The sequence below is a fragment of the Anas acuta genome, chromosome 1, assembly GCF_963932015.1.
Source record: "Anas acuta chromosome 1, bAnaAcu1.1, whole genome shotgun sequence".
Classification (NCBI taxonomy): domain Eukaryota; kingdom Metazoa; phylum Chordata; class Aves; order Anseriformes; family Anatidae; genus Anas; species Anas acuta.
In genome coordinates, this window is record NC_088979.1 from 159,107,491 (window position 1) to 159,126,445 (window position 18,955).

Genomic DNA, 18,955 nt, shown 5'->3' on the forward strand with positions numbered 1-18,955 from the left:
TAAAAATAATCTTTGTCATCTGTTAGTTCTGGAAACTTTAAATGTTAACTATTCTTGCTAGTTTTCTTCCACAGTGAGAGAAGATTGTATATATCATGAACAATGTGAACTACAACTAAAAGGAAAGAAAAAATAGGGAAAACAGTTTGGGCAACTGTCTTGCCAGTTCTAGGATGATCCCTATAATAATGTCCCTACCAGTTCATTTAAAAAGTGATTTGATAATCCCTCTTTCTCATTTTCCTACTTTGTTAGATTTTTATTTATTTATTTGTTTATTTTTTTCAGCCATTCATCATTGTATTTTTGGTGGTGAATTCTTTTCTCACTTTAGTTATTATTTCATTAATCTTCTGGTAGAGAATGAAAAATTTGTCAGTTTGAAAGAATAGAAAAGGGGGAAAAAAGGTTCAATTTGGGTAGATACCCAGATGATCAAGGAGAGATGGGGTCTGTGAACCGTGGAAAATAAGAACTCAGAAAACTATGAGATTCATAACCTTGCTGTATGTACAATGAATAAAGTATCGTTAGACACATCTACTTCCCAGCCAAATACTAAAAATATATTTTGGTAAATTATTATTTGGGAAGTAAAAGACAATTTAAAAAGAAATAATCTATTTGTTGATAAAGAATTTAAAATATTTCTAAATATGATACATTTTATGTGCTATGAATGGGCTAAAAGGTCACATTTGCAATTCTGTAGAAGTGAACACCAACAATATATCGTTATTCATATAGGCTTAGATATTAAATGAACTTTTTGCAATTTAACACATGTGCCTCATGATGCAGCCGACTTTGCAAACAACATGAAAAGCATTCCTTTGTACATGTCAGTCTTCAACAAAGTGTTGTTTACACCACGGATCAAATGTACAACATTTAAAATGCATTATAGGCATATTACTGACTCTCATTATGTGACAGAAGTGTGTCAGTGAAATTAACAGCAACAAAAAAGACAAAGATTTTCTTACCCCTTAGTTGGGAGGTAGCAGCTGTTTGAGTAATTCCACAGAGAGGTAACAATGACCAACTGACTTGCATGTTTTAAAGAAAAAATGATATCAAATCCTTTGAGGATGCCATATGTTCTGTGCTTTGAGGCAGGCTGTGAACAGTATCATAGCAATTAGACAGACTGGAGACTCTGCTAAAATTTTATCCAAAATGCCAGCAGAGATGAATTTCTTGGGGCTTTTTAACTGGGGACAAAGACACATACCTATGCTTACATTATTTATTACAAAATAAGTTAGTTAAAATGCTGATTATTTTCAGTCCTTTACCATATGTATATATGTATGTATGTATGTATATGTACATATATAAAAGTAAGCAGCTTGCTTATTTATTTATTTAATTTATAAATTATGGCTAAATTGAGCCTTCTCCTTTTGCTCACAGAAAGTCTGTGAAATAATGTTGCTTAGAGTAATGCTAACTTCTTTCGTCATTTGTGGAAGGGATATGAAGTATGTTAAGTACTCTGCAACAGCCTCTGTAAATGCCACTGGGAGCTGGGGCATTGAAAAGAATTGCTGGATCTGTTCTGAAGCTTGTTATTGACCTTCTGTAGTTTGATGTAACTTCTTCCCAGATCTATTCTGATTTAAGAAATTCCATATTGACTGCATTCCTGAACTGAGCACGTACAAATAACATATGCTGATGTTTTGGGGATAAGTCTCTCACCAAACTTCAGCGAGCTCAATGCAAGAGGCTTGTATCACGAAAGATATATTTAGAGCCATTAGAAAGCAGAAAGGCCTATCAGCTGAAACTGCTACAAAGATGTTTTCGGTCTGTGCAACACGGTCTCCAGAGACCTGCCAGGACATATAACCCTCCGTTAACAAGCTGAGAGATGGTTTGTCTAAGGCTACCAATATATACTCAGCGTTACTATATCCATTTTGAAGCAAGGCCTTTTCTGCTGTACAGGTCGCATTATTTCTTTGCCCAAAAACTGACAGCAAGATCCACAGTGGCACTGGACTGTTTTTCCCATGTCTTGGTTCTGTCTGGATGCTCACAAAGAGTCTGTCTGACCCTGTAGGCATTTTTGCCATTCAGCTTTTCTTTTATTTAAAGCACATTCCTTGTACATGTGCAATAAATAAATAAATAAATAAATAAATAAAAGTAAATTCCTGCTTACAATGCTTTCTAATGTGATATTGCAGTGTGGAGACCTGGGGATCTCCTTGTAGCCCCTCTCTCCCTCACCCCAGCCTTCATCCAGAATCCCGAAATGCATCTAATCCCCAAATTGATCTCTGAGGTCAACACAATTATTTTGGTTTCTTGTCCCTTGATTAAAAAAAAAAAAAAATGTGAAAAAAGCCACATAACCAAAGGCTGTCTTAAGAGGCAGAGCAAAATTATGTGGTGTTGAGGGGTTTAAAGTCTGTGATTTTGTGATCTGTTAGATCTAATTATAGGAAGTACAGAGGAAGGAGTGGGAGATTGCATGTTTATCTGTGATACAATGAGAGAATATAAAACTCTGAATCAGTATTGACCATCCAAGCCTAAGAGCAGTACTATGGCAAGGGTTATTTATATTTTTGAGAATATGAAGAAAAGCACTTTTTGAACGTTTTATATTTTGTTTCTGTTTTTTTTTTTTTTTTTTTTTTTTTTTTATAGATATATACATACGCTTGAATTTGAGTATTTATTCCTATATTAAAAAAAAATATATATGGTTTGTTTCCTTATTTATTTATTTAAAGCATCAAGTAAGTTTGCTATGTATAGTATAACTATGTAATTTTCTACCTGATCCCCATGTTATAAGCTTAGGTATTTGTCTAGTGTAAAGAGAGGAAAGAAAATATCCTTCCCTTTCTTCTACATTTTCTTTCCTGCTTCTCAGATTTTGTGAACACTGACATCTCTGGCAAAGTCCTGGACTGTCAGTTGCTGGAGACATGTGATGCTCAGTGGATCTGTCTCCATGGCTGTGGTATCAGTTCTTCAGAGCTCCTAATAGCCAGTCAGGGTAAATCAAGAAACCCGTGATTATTGTCTGTTCCTTTGAAATGCCTCTGCTGCTGCTGCTGCTGCTGCAGGAAGAAAGACGGGGAGGCATGCAGTCCTCGCACACTGGCATTGCTGTTGTCTGTTTTAATGAGCCATGGCAACCAAGAAGAGAGGATCCTGGGGCATCTCAGCTCTCAGGGTGCCATCTGCTGCGGATCATCTGAAAAAAGCCCCCATCTCCCTGTGTTTGGTGGGAAGGCGGTAGGAGGAGGTGCTTGCTCTTGAGGAATATGTTGTCCCAGAGGGAAAGGGGGGGAATAAAGATCCTCACTGGGGTGGGGGCATAGTGAAGAGAGAAGGTTGTTTAGCAAAGGGATTCCTTTCCTTTTAAAGAAAGAGTATTGCTGTTTGTCTCAGTGTGATGGTGGACTGTGTCCATCACTTTTCACTTAATGTTTTATGTGCTGTTGTCAGTCATTTTGCATCCTCTGTAAACAGCATGCAGTTACTTTTTGCTCCAAGTCATAGGCACAAAGTGATGTAGGGCAGTCTGGTAAAAAGGATTAAGTGTAGGTATTGTAATATCTCCTCTGTTACCCTTGAGAGGTCTTTTCTGCTGAAATTAAAATTAATTGAAGTGGCTGCCTGGATACCTTACAAGTACGGTGCTTTGGGCTGGAAGAAACAGCCTGCAGCACTCTGGTTAAAGGTGGCATATGGGGAAGTTTTGACAGTAGGGTCAGTTCAGAGCCAAGACCTGGGAGCCAAGATATTTCAGGAAAGAGATTTGTGGAGGCTCCAGGCTAGCTCTAAATTCAGTAAGATCCTTGGCTTCAGCATTGTCTACTGTCATGCTTAGCTTCTCATTTGGAAAGCAAAAAATAGCCCAACACCCTTAAAAGGCTACTGATCTTTAAGAAACTAAGCAAGGAAGCATGTAAAATGGATTGTTTTGCATTTTACCAGGTGTTGTACACAGAATCGGAATTGCCTCTTGAAGAAATTGCCTTGTAAGGGAGAAGAAAGTGGGGTCAGAAATAGGAGACGGGGACAGCATGCGCATGGTGAAGTGCCATTTTATTCAGCACAATAGTGATTGCACTTTCAATGCTTCTTTAAAGTTTTTGAGCCTTTGTAAATAAAGTAAAATGAACCATTTTTGTGGAATTCATATAAGCATGCAAAAAGAGTAGAAAAATGAATTATCAGCTATAATTGTCAATCAAATCTGGGTGGAGGCAAAGAAGTGAGCACAGGGTCAGTGAAGTATATGGGAAGTTATGATTTTTGTTAAAGGGTCAATGATGTTCAGGTATATAAAAGGGATAAGATTTGTGTTTGGTATTTGGGGTCTTGTGTATCTAGAAATTTATTTATTTTTTTTCCCCTTAGAATTCTTAGTGTGTTAGGCTGTTTCACTGCTCTTACTTTGTACATCTGCTGATTTAATTTCTACCGTAGTTTAGACTGTTAGCAAAAACACTGTTAGTGCTTTTATAATTACAGTGTATTTGTTATAGACTTTATATATGCTTCTCTATGTAAAACAAATCTAGATTTCATAACATAAATAGGGATTTCAGTTCTGAAAGCTGACTGATTTAGAAATGGTCCAGGGTTTTAGTGTTACATATACCGTTTAATCTTATCTCACTGTGAATTGGCAAGTTATGTCAGGCAGTTGAGAAAGGAATACGGTTTTATTTCTTCTGTAGCACTGAAATTTTTTGAGGTAAAATACTTTTAATTAAAGAAGATAGCTGAAATCTTAGCTCCAGTTATACTTGCTTTATCAGATTTTTTATTAGGTTAGGTTTCTGTCTTAACTATTTATGTATTCATATCTTTATATTAGGTATCTATTTTAGGAAGCTATTTTTTTCCCATTAAAAATATTTCTTTTAAACACTTCCTTCTGGAGGTTATATTTAGTTTACTGATCTCCAGAAGAAAAATATGGCAACACTAATTCCCTGACTACCTGTTTCTTGTTTGAAATTTAAACTAGCTTAAATTAGCATAGGTTTAAAGCAAAAGTCTATTACCAGACACTTTGATTAGAGATTAAGCATTAGATTATTTTGATAACAGAACTGGACATGAATGATGCAAGAATTTACCAGATTATTAAAAATGTCATATAAAGTAGAAGTTTTTTTGGGGTTTCTGCCTCTAAGAATAATTTCTATTTTATTTTTTTTGACTTGTTCTTTTGTCAGGGAACAGGTGGCTGGGGCATTTAGAGCAATAGATCATCCTGCTTGTGATGGCTGTGTCAGGCCTCTTTTATCTGTGTCTAGATTGATCCTGTCCTCAAGCCACCTATCATCTTTCTTCCTCTTTTTCTGTCTGAGACACAAAAGAAAGGTGTTGGGTGTGTGTTTGTGTGGGGGGAATGAACAAAAGGGAAGTAAAAAGTGAGGGAGCCCATGGAATGGCAGTGGAAATGGCAGAGTGGGTTTCTGACAGAGTTTGTCCCATACACGTATGAAGATGAGGGATAATAATCCGTGAGAGGGATTTGACTGCCAAAAGAAAGGTGTTATCCAGATTTCAGGGAGTCTGGTTTTCCAAGTGTCTGTTCATCATGGTGTTCCCTTCCATTCACAATGCTTCTTATCCCTGCAGGAGACCGGGACTCTGGGCTTAGCTGTCTCCCTATCCGGACTTTGATCTGGCAGCAAATACACAGTAATGACCATATGCAGACCATCACTATTATTTTTAGTGTACATCTTTCCTTTAACAAGGAGTGCTACTGGGTTTGTGGATGAAAGCCCAGCTACCCATGTTGTGTCTTTTCTGCAGCTCTTTGTGTTTAGAGAGAGAACTGGTTCTGAAGGAGGCAGTTCAACATCAGAAAAAAATGACACCAGTGATGGTATTGCTTCAGCTGCATTGGAAAAGATCATTCTACTTCGTTTCGAAAGCTACAAGAACAAAGCTCTCTTTCTCTGTAATAAGGCCTGTGGCTCCTGCATTCCTCTGCACATCATCACAGAAGGTCAGGCAAGACAACGCAGTGGTTACTTCTCTGGGTCTTTGATAGTTCTGTCACCTTGGTTTCTAGAAATTGATGAGTCTGGCAGCTCATTCATTTCTGGACACTTTAAAAGACACTGAACATTTGTTTCAGTGCCCTGTACTTCAAAATCCTGGGTGACTTTTGAAGGTGACTACAAGGAAGATGAGCAGAGATGCTTTATGCAGCCGAGTTTTTCAGCTGTTGCTTGCTTTAATAGCAAGAAGACACTGTGTACATGAATTCTTTCGTTTTGCAGGTGAGAAGACAGTGTAGCATTGTCAGCCTCTAGTTTCCTCTTGAACATTTGGAGCTACTTTTATTAGGAGCTGATAAAAGCCAGTAAGCCTGAGGTATTCTCCCTGCTAGTAGTCTTGTAATTAAAAAAGAATTAGAAAATAATAATAATAAAAAAAAGAGGTTAACATCTCAAGGCTTGCAGGACCCTGCTTTTCATCCCAAGATGCCAGTGTGGGAGCGTTGCTTTGGTTTCAAATTCCCATGGAAGGCTCCATCGGGAATGCTTTGCAACTTCTTTAAGTAGCATAACAGCTTTCATTTTTGTCTAGCAACAGATTAAGGAACTTCAGTGCCGTAGGAATTTTATTTTTTTCTTACATAATTTTTCTTTTCCTTTTTTTCCTCTTAAATTTATTGAACAGGTTTTGCCCAATATTAGACCTAAACTACTGCTCATCTTATTATCTCCCTTCTGTGCCAGTAACTTTTGCAACTGCTGTCAATAAGAGTTCTTTTGAAAGCTTTAACTCCTGCTTGGCTGCACAGAAAACATTTTTGATTAATGGCTAGAGCATAGTTGACTCAAATTAGAGGTTACTATTCCTAGATGCCTGTGCAAAAAAGAAGCGGTGTAGATGTTGCTACCGGGGGTCCGTTAGTAAAAGGCTAGACAGCCTTCGGCTGGGAGTTGGAGCATTATGAATAACGCTGCAATGAGGCAAGGGAAGGACTGGCTGTGCTCCTGGGACCCCTTCTTTCAATTGCCTCAACTGCACGCTCTGAAGACTTCTTATCAATTTGCAGAGAGTTGAACTGTGGTGTGGCCAGGAAGGGCTTGTCGCTCAGCGTTAATGTTGTTTTGTTCAACAGTTGCATCCAGCCCAGGTGTGTGCCCAGTTCCCAGCAGATTTTGAATCTCTCTGACAAAAGAGGGGTGTGTACATGAGAGAAAGAGAGACATGCACATTGTGGCTGTTTGCACATTAGGAAAATGATTTCACAACTGTTTTGCCTCTGTGCTTTCTGATAGATGGCACCAAATTGCCAACTCTGTGAACTGCTTGTCATGGAGAGGGAGGAGAGCAGACTATGACAAACAACTAGTGGAAAGTAATTTTTCTTCATGTCAGTAAAATTGAATAATAGAGCAGCATACAGAAGCATAGCAGAAGCTCCTTTTGTAAGCGGTCAGTTTCTAATGCGTATTTGTCATTTTAATTGAGTAAGGCATTTTTCAGCATTAAACAAAAACAGAATTCTAACTAAGTCCAGGAAAGCCATAAAGAGAGACAAACTGATTAATCTTAATCTTGTGCAGTGTGAAAGTTTTTATATATAGTCACTATGATCTCTGCTCTGACTTTTTAATCCAGGGTCCTGGGAGTTGAATAGCAACCCTGACTGTGCCAGAATGCTTCTGCAAATCCAGATTGAGACATCTTTTGAAAAGGTTCCCTTTGAGTCCCCTCCTGCCAGACCTCTGTAAACCTCTGACCCTTGCAATATCTCCATTGTCTGTGTTTATAATTGTAAACTCAAAAGTAAGGAGTGAGATTATGGACCTCCCCCGTGATGGTGGAGGAAATGTGTCCTGTATCCTTGAGTTTTGTAGACAAGGTTAGGTCAATGTGGCTTTATATTAATTATCATTGTATTTATTTATTATTTAATAATGAGTAATTGAATTGCACTATGGAAGCTACTTAATCTCCAATTAAGTCATCTGTCTTGATGACTTTATGGATGACAGAGCCTATAGTTTCTGAATTGTATAATTTAGCCAGGATTCCTTTGCTGATATTGAACTAGGACCTACATGGGCCTTGTAAATGTGGTGTCATTTCCACTGGCACATGCCAGGGATCAATTTCTCATGCAGTCATCATCACCTGTTACATTAGTATTTAAGAAACTTTTCCAAATAGGGTGGAAGGAGGAAGGGAAATATATAATGTGTTTCTTGGTCTATCTTGGTTTATATAGGGGAAGCAGTATCATGGATTTCATTTTACATCCATATGCTAAAAGCTGTGCCTATGTAGTTTGGTTTGATAGAGGCAGTTAAGGTACTTTAGCTTAGCTCTCCAGCTGAGTGCAGGGATACTACTTCTCATACAATACAGGAAAACAATTTTGTTCTTTTCCTAGGACAGAAAAGGGAGATATAAACATTAGAAAGCCTGTGAAACAGATGGTGATTTAACTGGTAAAGTTATTATAGATAGGATGGCAGTCATTCAGACAGAAGATGTGCAAATCGTAATAGCTTCTCAGGTGCATATGCATGATATGAGCTGTGTTACAGAGCAGGTCAAGCAATCAGTTTTACATTCATTTCCTGAGTCTCCGTCATTTTTGTTAGATCACCCTCCTGTGAGCAGCCTATTCCATCAGGGCATAGAAATTTATTCTCAGATGAAGAACGTTTGTTTGGCGAAGGAGACAGGAAATTCAGAACTGTTTTGACCTGTTTCTAGATGACCAAGATAAAATTACTTTTAGTCTTGTTGGGAAATTGTGGTGACTTATTTGAAATGCAAATGGAGTTTTAAACTTTGGGAAAGTAACAAAAATATTGCTTTTTTAATGAAAAGAATATCTCTCTTAATTTCACACTGTTCTCTCATGTTTATAAAGTGGTTTTCATTAGAAATCTCCCAATTCACTTTTTAAGAGTTTACATATAGATATGGACCTGTCTGTTTTGTGATTCTTTGTAGAATCCATTCATTAGCACAAAGTCATGTAGATGAGTCTTAGAGTTCTTTGAATAAAGAAAGAAAAGAACATTTCCAAATATTGAACCAAGTATAAATTGATGTACCAACATCTCCTTGAGAGTGCAGAAAGCCTGAGACAGGAACTTTGATCTTTTGAACTATTCTTATTATCTCTTTGGAGTGTCAACACTCAAACTGTGTGATAGAAATGTCAGTGGCAATGTTATCCATTTTTGTGTTGATCACTTTCACAGAGGTATTCAGGGACTGAGCCTGTTTCTCAATCTTAGGTCATTTTTTGAAGCACTAAATCCTTCATCCCTCTTTTCTGTGCAGCTGACAAATTTTCCTCCTGTTTCAATGACATTGATCATGCACTCTTAAAACAAAATTTACTTATTTAATACAAAATGTAAAGCAGGTGTGATTATGCATTTTAATATAAATTTCTGCCTCATTAAAAACCAAAATTAGCACTCTCTGTGTTGGAGAAAAAGTAAATTGAATTTAATGTCAGTGAATATTTTACTGACTGTATTACCAACTCACATATGGTTCAATAAAATTTCTCAGGAGCTGCAAAAGTATTTCCAATCTGTCCAGTAAAGCACTACAATAATGGGAGACTGATTAAAAAAAATATAGATCTAGCTATAGGCTTCAGAGAAGGAACTATTTAGCCAAGTTTAGAGTCAGAATTAACAGATGGGAGCCTTGTAGCTCTGATCCATTTTTAAGGAGATGATGATCTAGAGAAACTGAGCAAGGCTCAGATGAGGGTACGCATCTGTATGTCTGTCATTGAATATATGTCTTCTTAAATTGCAGTCTCTGATAGTGTTTTATTAGTGCTTCTAGATTTGACATACTGCGCACGTAGGAGTAGCAACCAAAAACACCTGCCTTGCCTGTGAAATAATCTTTCCTATTCCAGGGGTTTGGAAGAGCAGAACATTCAGGAGCTTCACTAGTCCTGCTTTTGCCATGGTGCAACTCAGATTCCCAGCCAGATGTATCCATCTGCAAGGAAATGGAATAGAAAGATGGACTAGAGAAGGTCTAGCAGAGCTAGGAAGCTGCTCAGGGCTTCTTAATCCCATGCAAAATGGGTAACTGTGGAGGTGACCATGGTCAGTAAAAGTCACAAAGGAGATGTGTTTGGATTAGGCAAATAAGTGGAAGTCAGAAAAGCCGCAGTGAATTTTTATTTTATTTTTTTTCCCCCAGGAAAGACCCATAAGGATCATCAAGTCCAACTCCTGGCACCACACAGATCTACCCAAAAATTCAGACTATATGACTAAGTGCACAGTCCAAACACTTCTTGAACTCCGACAGGCTTGGTGCCATTACTACACCCCTGGGGAGCCTTGTCCAGTAGATGTAGGCATAGAGCAAATCTATATGTGTTCTAAAATGGAAAATCTAAACAAAACATCAACAAGACAAAAGAACAAACTTTACATGAAATACTTACTTAAGGCTTGAATATATAATGGGAAGTGGGATAAATACTGCAGGGCTTTACTAAAGATGGATTATGTCAGGCATTTTTGATATCTGTCTTTGCTGAAATTAATGAATTTGTAGACCAAGGAATTGTGGTTGATGTAATCTATCTGTACCAGGAATCTGGAAATTAATATCTGAATGTTAATAGCCAAAACTAGGAAAGTGGGGATAACTATCAGTTGAATGACAAAGGACTGGGTTGTACAGGTGTCACCAGTGAAATTGCTGAAGGATGAGTCTTATGATTGATCTCAATTTTTTTCCCAGGTGACTTTGGCACCAAGAGTGAGAGCAAGCTGTTGAAATTTTCTGGTGACACAAAATGAATTAACAACATAAATATAAGAGCAATTAGAATTGCATATAGAAAGGTCTGGATAGTCCTGAAGGTGGGAATAATGTAATGAGGGGAAATTCCATAGTATAAAATGAAAGACTCTGTGTTTATGGGCCAATGAAAATAATTTCTGCTATACGAGCATGGAGGAAGAAGAAATTAGGTCAATTAGTTGATCATTAAATAATTAAGACACTACTATGTACGTCAGGTGGAAAGCAAATGATAGGATGAATTTGAAGTTAATTCTGTGTGGAGAGAAGTAAGTATTTGTCTTTTTTCAACACAATGGAGAGGTGTCTTTTGGAAGTGCTAATTGACAATTTTGTTTACTTGTCAGGAAAGAGAAGTTATAACTGTTTTAGCAAACTCTGAGATGGAATGCTCATTTCATTCAAGGGGAAATGATGACTCATTTATTTTAAAAGACAAGACTAGCATACAAACAAGTTGTTATAAAGTGGACATGACAAATTTGTAATAAAGCCAGAAGTTAGAAGCTTTCTAAAAACAGAGCAAGGAAGTTTTGATCAGGCTCATGAATATGAATAGAAAAAAGTGAAATAGTTTGAAGACAGCGTTGCAAGAAAACTTTATAGAAAAAAAATGCAAGATGTTATAAGGTAGTAGAGAACTGGACCAGGTAAGCCTGAGAGGTGCTGCGCCACCGGTGTTCATCATCCTGTTTAAGAATGGTTGCATGTATGTGGTTACATGAGTTGAACTCTTGTCTTTCAGGAAAGCTGGTAGTTTCTGCTTCCCTATTCTACCAGGGTTATTTGAAAGGGAGGAGGAAAAGAAAGGGAAGACTACTTTCATCCTTTTTTTTGGTCAGGGCAGTTGTGGTAACTAATTTGGGAATTATCTGGAAGAGGTGGTCTGTTAAATGGCCAATAACTCACGTACATACAACAACTGACACCCATGTTGACCCTGGTTATACTGAGAGCTGAAAATGTAAATCTCTGCAGCTGTAGCTTTGGCCTCCTGAGCTGATGTAACTAGAGTAGTGGGACTGATGTTAGAGGCCTACAATTTGGCTTTCTGTTTGTTGCTATGCAGTTGTTAGGGGTGTAACTTCTGTTAGATGAAGCACAATTAGACAGTTATGAAAAAAAAAAAAAATCAACCAAAACCAAACAACCCTGTTACTAGCAGAAATAGCAGAACTAAAATTACCCAAGAATGTCTGGTGACTCACTTCACCAACCATGAACCATGAGCAGCAGTACAGGGTAGTCACCAGCCAGAGTAGGACAACCAACCTGGGAAATGCTTACCGCCTCATCAAACTCACCTACCTCAGACTGGCCGTCCTGGGGACATCTGACCACTCAGGGTCTCCAGGGGTGCCTGGGATTAAGTTTGCTTGGCTAAAGGCAATGCTAACAATATTGTGTTCCTCCTGACTTGTGACAAGGTTTCTTCCTCCCAGCAAGGACGAGGGAAACAGAGAGAACCATGTTTCTATGGTTTTGTATTGTCCTATGCATTAGTGAACACTCCTTCACAGAGGCAATAAACAACCAAAAATATGTATCCAGTTATTTTATAGTAATTAATGCATATGTTAAGTTTGTCCTGACCCAAACCACAACAGTAATCAAGCTCAGAATTGCAACAGATCTTTTTCTTTTGCAGATAAGAAACCGACAGAGGGGATACACAGGGATACCTTAACTACTGTACTTTACATGGAAATGAGCCTAATAATGCAGTAATACGAGGAGGAAAAAAAAAAAAAAAAAAGGACAGGGAAAGTGTTTGGGAGACTTTAGCTTGTGTGTCTGTTGTAGGACCAAGGATTCTTCTGCAAATTAAACTGACTGCCATTAGCTTTGACACAGTGCTGAATGGTTTGCAACACGGACTTGCACACCTCTGCAAATGAGAGCAGAACATTTTTCCTGCAGAATCAATTTATGAGAACAGATCAGAGAGAATTGGAGGAGAAACAGTACAAAGGAGACTGAGAGAAGGGTGGTGCAGATAAGGAGAGAGAAGAAACTAGAATATCAAAAGATGGAAAGAAGAAAAGGATAAAGATAAGCAAGGCTAAGGGATGCACAAAGGGGAACTGTAAAAGGAGAAGAGGGCATGCGGAAAGAGGCAGACAGAGGATGGTGTTCATGAATGTGTGTAGGAGTTGCTGAGAAAAGACTCGTGCACAGCAGAAGCAGAGAAAGATGCACGATGGATGCCTGTACTGGGGGAGGGGAGCAGCAGTGAATACACACAGCAGGAGGGGGAGAGAGATAGATGGCAAACGTATATAGGAGTAGCGGGGAGAAATAGTGGATGTACACAGCAGGGAGAGAGCAAGTGAGAGAGAGACACAACAGATGCACACAGCAGGGGAGAGAAATGCATAGAAGGGGAGAGAAGCACAGGGAAAGTATCAAGCAACCTTAATAAAATCAAACAATAAAATAATAAGAAATCATAAAATTCATTATTTGAACATTCGTTGTTATTTAACACAGAAAGCAAGAGACATTGAAGAAAATATACATTAGTTAAAATTTAAAGCACTTCAAATGTTATTTGTTTTGAAATAAGACTATTCTTGACATAATGAATTCCTCTTCACATTTGCAGTGAAGCAGATGTCTGCTTTCTGTCTCTGACAGGGGACCCAATCCATTGCTTTTTGACGTCAATAGCACTGTGGCTTTTTTCAAGGGCATGCATATATCTTGTCAATGTGGCTTAACAAGCCTGCATCACTTCTCTGCTGTGGTCTTGCACAGGTAAGGACGGTGAATGAGAAGCGTTGTTACCTAAATGTCATGAAATCTAACAGCTGTCAGATGCCTCTTGATACTCTTCTGCATGTTTGGGCTCAGGTCTCTGTTAATCAGTGCCGCATGCAGTTTAGGGGAGGTTGCTTTGATGTGCCTCCCTGTGTGGCTGGTAGAGGTATTTGGCACCAGACCCATGGCACCGGCAGGGTTAGACTACCTTGATGATAAGTATAAAGCAGCATAAATAACAAGGCCATCAACAGTGTGATTGGTTAACAGGCAGCTTGTGGAGGTTTGTGTGTTGTTTTTTTCTCCTCTTGTTGGACTAGATGATGTGTATCTTTTCCCAGGTTCTGTGGAAAATATATGAGAAAAGTCCAACAATTTTTATGAGCCTAACATAAACCCCACTGGTATGCATATTGAGGGAACACTAGCATGCAAGCTATTTTTGTTATTACAACTGTTCACAAAGTTGCTTTTCCATGACTGAGCTGGTAATTTAATAGACATCCTATAAGACAAAATAACAAGGGAAGAGTGACGCAAAGTGAGATATTTCTCACTTGTTAAGAGACAATGTCAGTGTAGCAAAGGTGTGAGAAACTGAAGGTTAAAGAAGCTGTTTCTCAACAAAGCAAGGTTTCCTCAACAAAGTGCCTTCAGTATGGAAGAAATGTGATGTTGCTGAAAACTTGGCCTCTACATACTGTTTTTGTGGGTGGAATTAAAGGAACATACATAAGATGGCAGCAGCGTGGGCTGTTATGAAAGACTCTTTCCTGCAAATGCTTTGTACCCTCTAAGATCATTTATTTCCATTGGTGTGAGAAAGGCTCTGCATAGCACTGATTGTAGGCTTTTGAAGGGAGAATTGCCAGTGTCCAAATTCATGGGACAAAGTGAGTATAGCCAATGTGTACGTGCAAGCCTGTGCCTTTGGCTGGGCAATAGGAATGTGAGGCTTTTGTAGCTGCAGTGAACAGTAGAAGCATAATGACTGGATTGCTCAAAGGTGGAAACATGAAAAAAGGCATGTTCAAAAAGAAACAAGTGCTGTTATTCACGTCACTGTTTTCCCTCCTTTTGAATTCTTACTTTTTTTCCCCTTAAAAGCTCATAGAAAAAAAGATTTATTTTCTTCAAGTTTCATTTAACTTATGCAATATGTTCTGTGGTTGCTGCTGTCCTCCTACAGTGTAGCAGGCTTCAGGAAGCACTGTACTTTGTGGCCAAGCAGACTTAGCATAAAGGAAGGAAGGTGGATAAAATATGTGAATTTCAAGAGAAAAGACTTCAGAGACTCATGTCAAAAATGGTAATGCTATAGGATACAGTGAGAAATTAGAAAGTCATAGAAGCCCCCAGTTCAGAATGAGAAGGATCTTACTGTCCGTTCCCTTCCTGTCATAGGTGCATTATTTGATAAGTAATGTTGAAAAGTAAGGAGAGAGAGACTCTGTCTCAGGACCTTGGCTTTTTGTATAAGTGGAACCAGAAATAAATATGGGGAAAAGTGGAAGAGTGATGTATTCAATTAGATTTTAATGCATCTGAAAGGGTAATTCAGAGACAAGCTGGCTCTTCTACTGTGTGCATTGGTACCTGCTCTGAACGTGCATTAGTGCTCTTAGTGTAAGTGGTGTATGCATTCATTGCCTGTAAACGTGTCCCTTTAGTTTCCTTCTAGCTCAGCATTGTGAGTTTCTTCTCCTTTTTATGAACAGATGGATTTTGCTTAGGGGTTCATGGAGCAGGATGAGGTTTGGACCTAACTCTTTTCATGGCTGTCTCTGTCCTCAGAAGTTCTGTTCTCTGGTAGCATCAGCTGAGTCTCTTGTTCTGTGCCCTGGTACCATTTTAAATACAACGTAACATTGCTGAACAAATGGCCATTCTAATTAACCAGAATGAAACAGAAACAGAACAAACACTGGTGAATAAGCTCTCTTCTGCATGTCATGTGCAGCCATGTTTTCAGAGTGCTACTGTGGTTCAAGCAGAAGAAAGGCCTCATAACATTTCTATGGGCTCTGTGCAAAGCCTCCTGAAGTCGATGGGAAAATGACTCTTCAGGCTTGGCCCTGTATACATGAATGATGAAATGATTGCTTTTGGAATGCTAAAAATAGCTAAAATATTTGTATTGTCTTTTTCCATGTTGCCCTAATAAGTTTTGTCTCTCTTCTTAGATACTTTAAATTTCTATATGACGTTCAAAATGAAATATCTCATTAGTCCAGATGTTTGAATAAGGCTTTGAAAAAATCTCTCCTGGCATTTGGATAATTCCATTTTGTAACCACAGTAGGCCTGGGAAAGCACGGATTATCTTGGGCAATTCAACTGTGACAAGATGAGCTGAATCTTATTACCAGGAGATGAAAAAAAAAATGGAAAAGAAAAGAAAAAAAAAAAAAACAACACACTAAAATACAAGGGATTCAGTAAATGGTGAAAATCCAGTTGATACAGCTTCAGTGAATCTGTTATAAAAGGAAAAGCTTAGCTGAGAGTTTCAGATGGGTGAGAGATGATAATTCTGTGAAGGAAGTGTTGCTGTTAAACAGAACTTGTGGCTGTATTTGAGTGCTGTGGTGCCAGGAGCACCATTTGGTTAAGGGTACCGAGATTTCTCTAATTCTTTGATGAAATCTTTGCCTTTTTTTTTTTTTTTTTTTTTTTTTTAAGATGTGCTGATATATTAACAGCACAACCAGGTATATTTTGAAATGTGTTCTACTGCATACATAAGTAACACCTCATTAAACAAATCTTGTAAACAAAGTGGCTGTTGTGCAGATTTAATTCTAGAAGGAAAAAGTTTAGATATACCTATAAAATACTGAATTTTTTCCATTTTTCATCAGCCACTCTACTGAAATTAATTTTAGAGAATATTAGATTAGATGTTGTTTGTTTAACTACTTGAACTGTATGGGTTACGTGACAGATACAGTAAAATGTTTTGAATATAAAATAGTTTAAAATTAAGTCATTTTAAATTGAGAATGAATACTGTGAGAAAAAACTCAGTCCCCTTCAGCTGTGATTAGTGACTGTGTGATGTTTAAAGGGATAGACTTGAATTTTAATATGGTCGATGGGGCCTATGTTACACCTTCTCTATAAAAATTAAAACCACAGGTACAGCATAAATCATATCTGATTCTGTTGATTCATAACGTGTTGTGATTTTTCTTTTTTTCTTTCTTTAACTTCAACATTAGCAATGATGTATTTTAAGTTATACTTTATATTCAGAATAAAATTAAAGGACCTTATATGGATGTTGATTGCAGTTTTGTTGATTATTTATGTGTTTATTTATATATTTGTTTAGGACCATGTAGTCTGCAAACACCATAACCTCTTTTTCCTGTCAACAAGCAGAAGAAAAGAGACATTGGATTCTCACATGTGATGAAACAGCAGAAGGAAGAAAGAGAGAGAAAAACAGCAGAAATAAAATGTCAGATGGAGGAAGAGAGCAGTGTAATGCAGCTGAATTTATGTGCATTTATGCAGTACAAACTGGGACTTATGCAGCAACGTGACAACAATGTCAATTATGACCATATCACTGCTACTTACCTAAAAGGAAAGGCCTACTCAGATTGATGTTTCTTGATATATTGCAATATATTGCATGTATAGTATTTTGATTTCAAATATAGTATTTTGATTTCGAGTATTTTGAATCCTTTGAGTTCTCCAGGCTGAATTTAGGCAATGTCATAATTGCAAACGTATTAGAAAGGAAGAAAGAAAAATAAAGTTTCTATATGCTTTCAGACCTATCAGGCTATGCACATCTCATTTAATGGTGGAAGTCAGTTAGAACATGCCACACATTTTTAAGAGTTTTTTTTTTAATACTCCATTCTTAGTAGGGTTTCTTTGTGTATATACATACAGGTAATGATACAATAAGCACAAAATTAATTACCTTATTTTAAAATGTAGTTTTGGATTTGCTCCTTTATTTGACAATATTAATTATAGAGTCTGTGAATATTTCTCTGTTCTGTTTTTAATATGGTCTCTACCTAGTAGTTAAATTAAATGATAGTTAGAGTAATGAGAGTACCTTCTTTCCTTCTGAAATCTTTGCATGTAGGGGCTTGGCATAAGAGACCGTGATGACAGAATTCAGAGTTCATCTTTTGTTGTTGCTTTTCTTGTGGCAAATCTTACACCAAATCTAGACAAATTCAGAATATTGTGGAGGGAGAAGAGTAGAAGAGACTATTTTTTTCTCCTGAAGGTTTTTCCCCTTCCCCTTCCCCTTTCTTTTTCCAAAATGATTACTGTGTTGACTTCCTGAAATACACTAAATAGGAAAAAAATGTGTAAGTTCTAAGAACTGCACAGTATCTATGTGATCTGCACTAGATTGGAGTAGGACAGTAGCAATAGATTACAGCTAATGTTCTGCAGTTAATTATTTAGAATATAGTGTATCAGATTCAGTTCTGGTTTCCTGAATGTACTACCATTTCTGAAATAAGTTAAAAATAAATATAATTTTTACAAGGATATGGCAAATTCTGACATAGAACACATTCAGAAAAGTATGTTGGAAAAAAAAACAAACACACATTATAGTCTCGCAAGGTCTCATAAATTTTTAACATTTTGAATATTTTGAACACAATGTTGGTAACATTCACAGTTTCTCAGAGAGAACTTTAAAGAACTTTAGGAGATTCTGAAAAATTCTTTTGATACGTTTCCCATACACAGAAATCCTTTCCAAATTTATATCTTCCTTACACAAACTGAATCATATCAAATTGTAGTTGATGAAAATATTGTTGCCTCATTGGTAAATTTATTTTCTCTGAGGAGAAAAAAAAAAGTACTTTCTACAGGAAAGTACTACTCATATGTTAGAAGTTGCACAAGGGTTAGCACAGCTGAGAAGATGTAATGCAGTGTTTGTTTTTATTATTAAGTTTTAAACAGACAAACAAAATAGAAACTGATCTTGTGCATATAGTGGCCAGTTAAAGCATATTAAAACAAATGAACAATACCTCTCATAGTATAATTCAATTAATCAGCAAAGTAATCATTACCATCTAAATTGCCTCAATCCCCCTTGAGCCTTTGCAGTTTAAGTAACATATTTCATAATCCATCAAGCCACTGCTCTGTCTTTGGTGTCCTGTGTCGTTCGTGTCCCTCACCCTCTCATGTGTTGAGAAGAATTAGCCATTTCACTGTTTATAAATTTTTATATGAGGAAAAACTAATTCAGGAGGCTCCTGGACAGCAGTGTGGTCTCAAGTAGGGAAAGGTAAAGGTGACATAGTCTGTATTCTGTACTGTTTGCATTTAGCCATCACTCAGGGCAGGGCAGTTTTCTAGTTACAGGGTG

At 37.4% G+C, this 18,955-nt stretch overlaps 1 long non-coding RNA gene across 2 annotated transcripts in view; it reads left to right on the forward strand.

The window, feature by feature from the left end:
- The window catches only part of LOC137850280 (uncharacterized), a 132,577-nt gene extending 114,735 nt beyond the window's left edge, over nucleotides 1-17,842 (forward strand). For both annotated transcript variants that reach the window (XR_011092433.1, XR_011092432.1), the window contains exon 4: nucleotides 16,916-17,842. This is a non-coding gene — a long non-coding RNA (uncharacterized lncRNA). The remainder of the gene's footprint in view (nucleotides 1-16,915) is intronic.
- The last annotated feature ends 1,113 nt before the right edge of the window (nucleotides 17,843-18,955 follow it).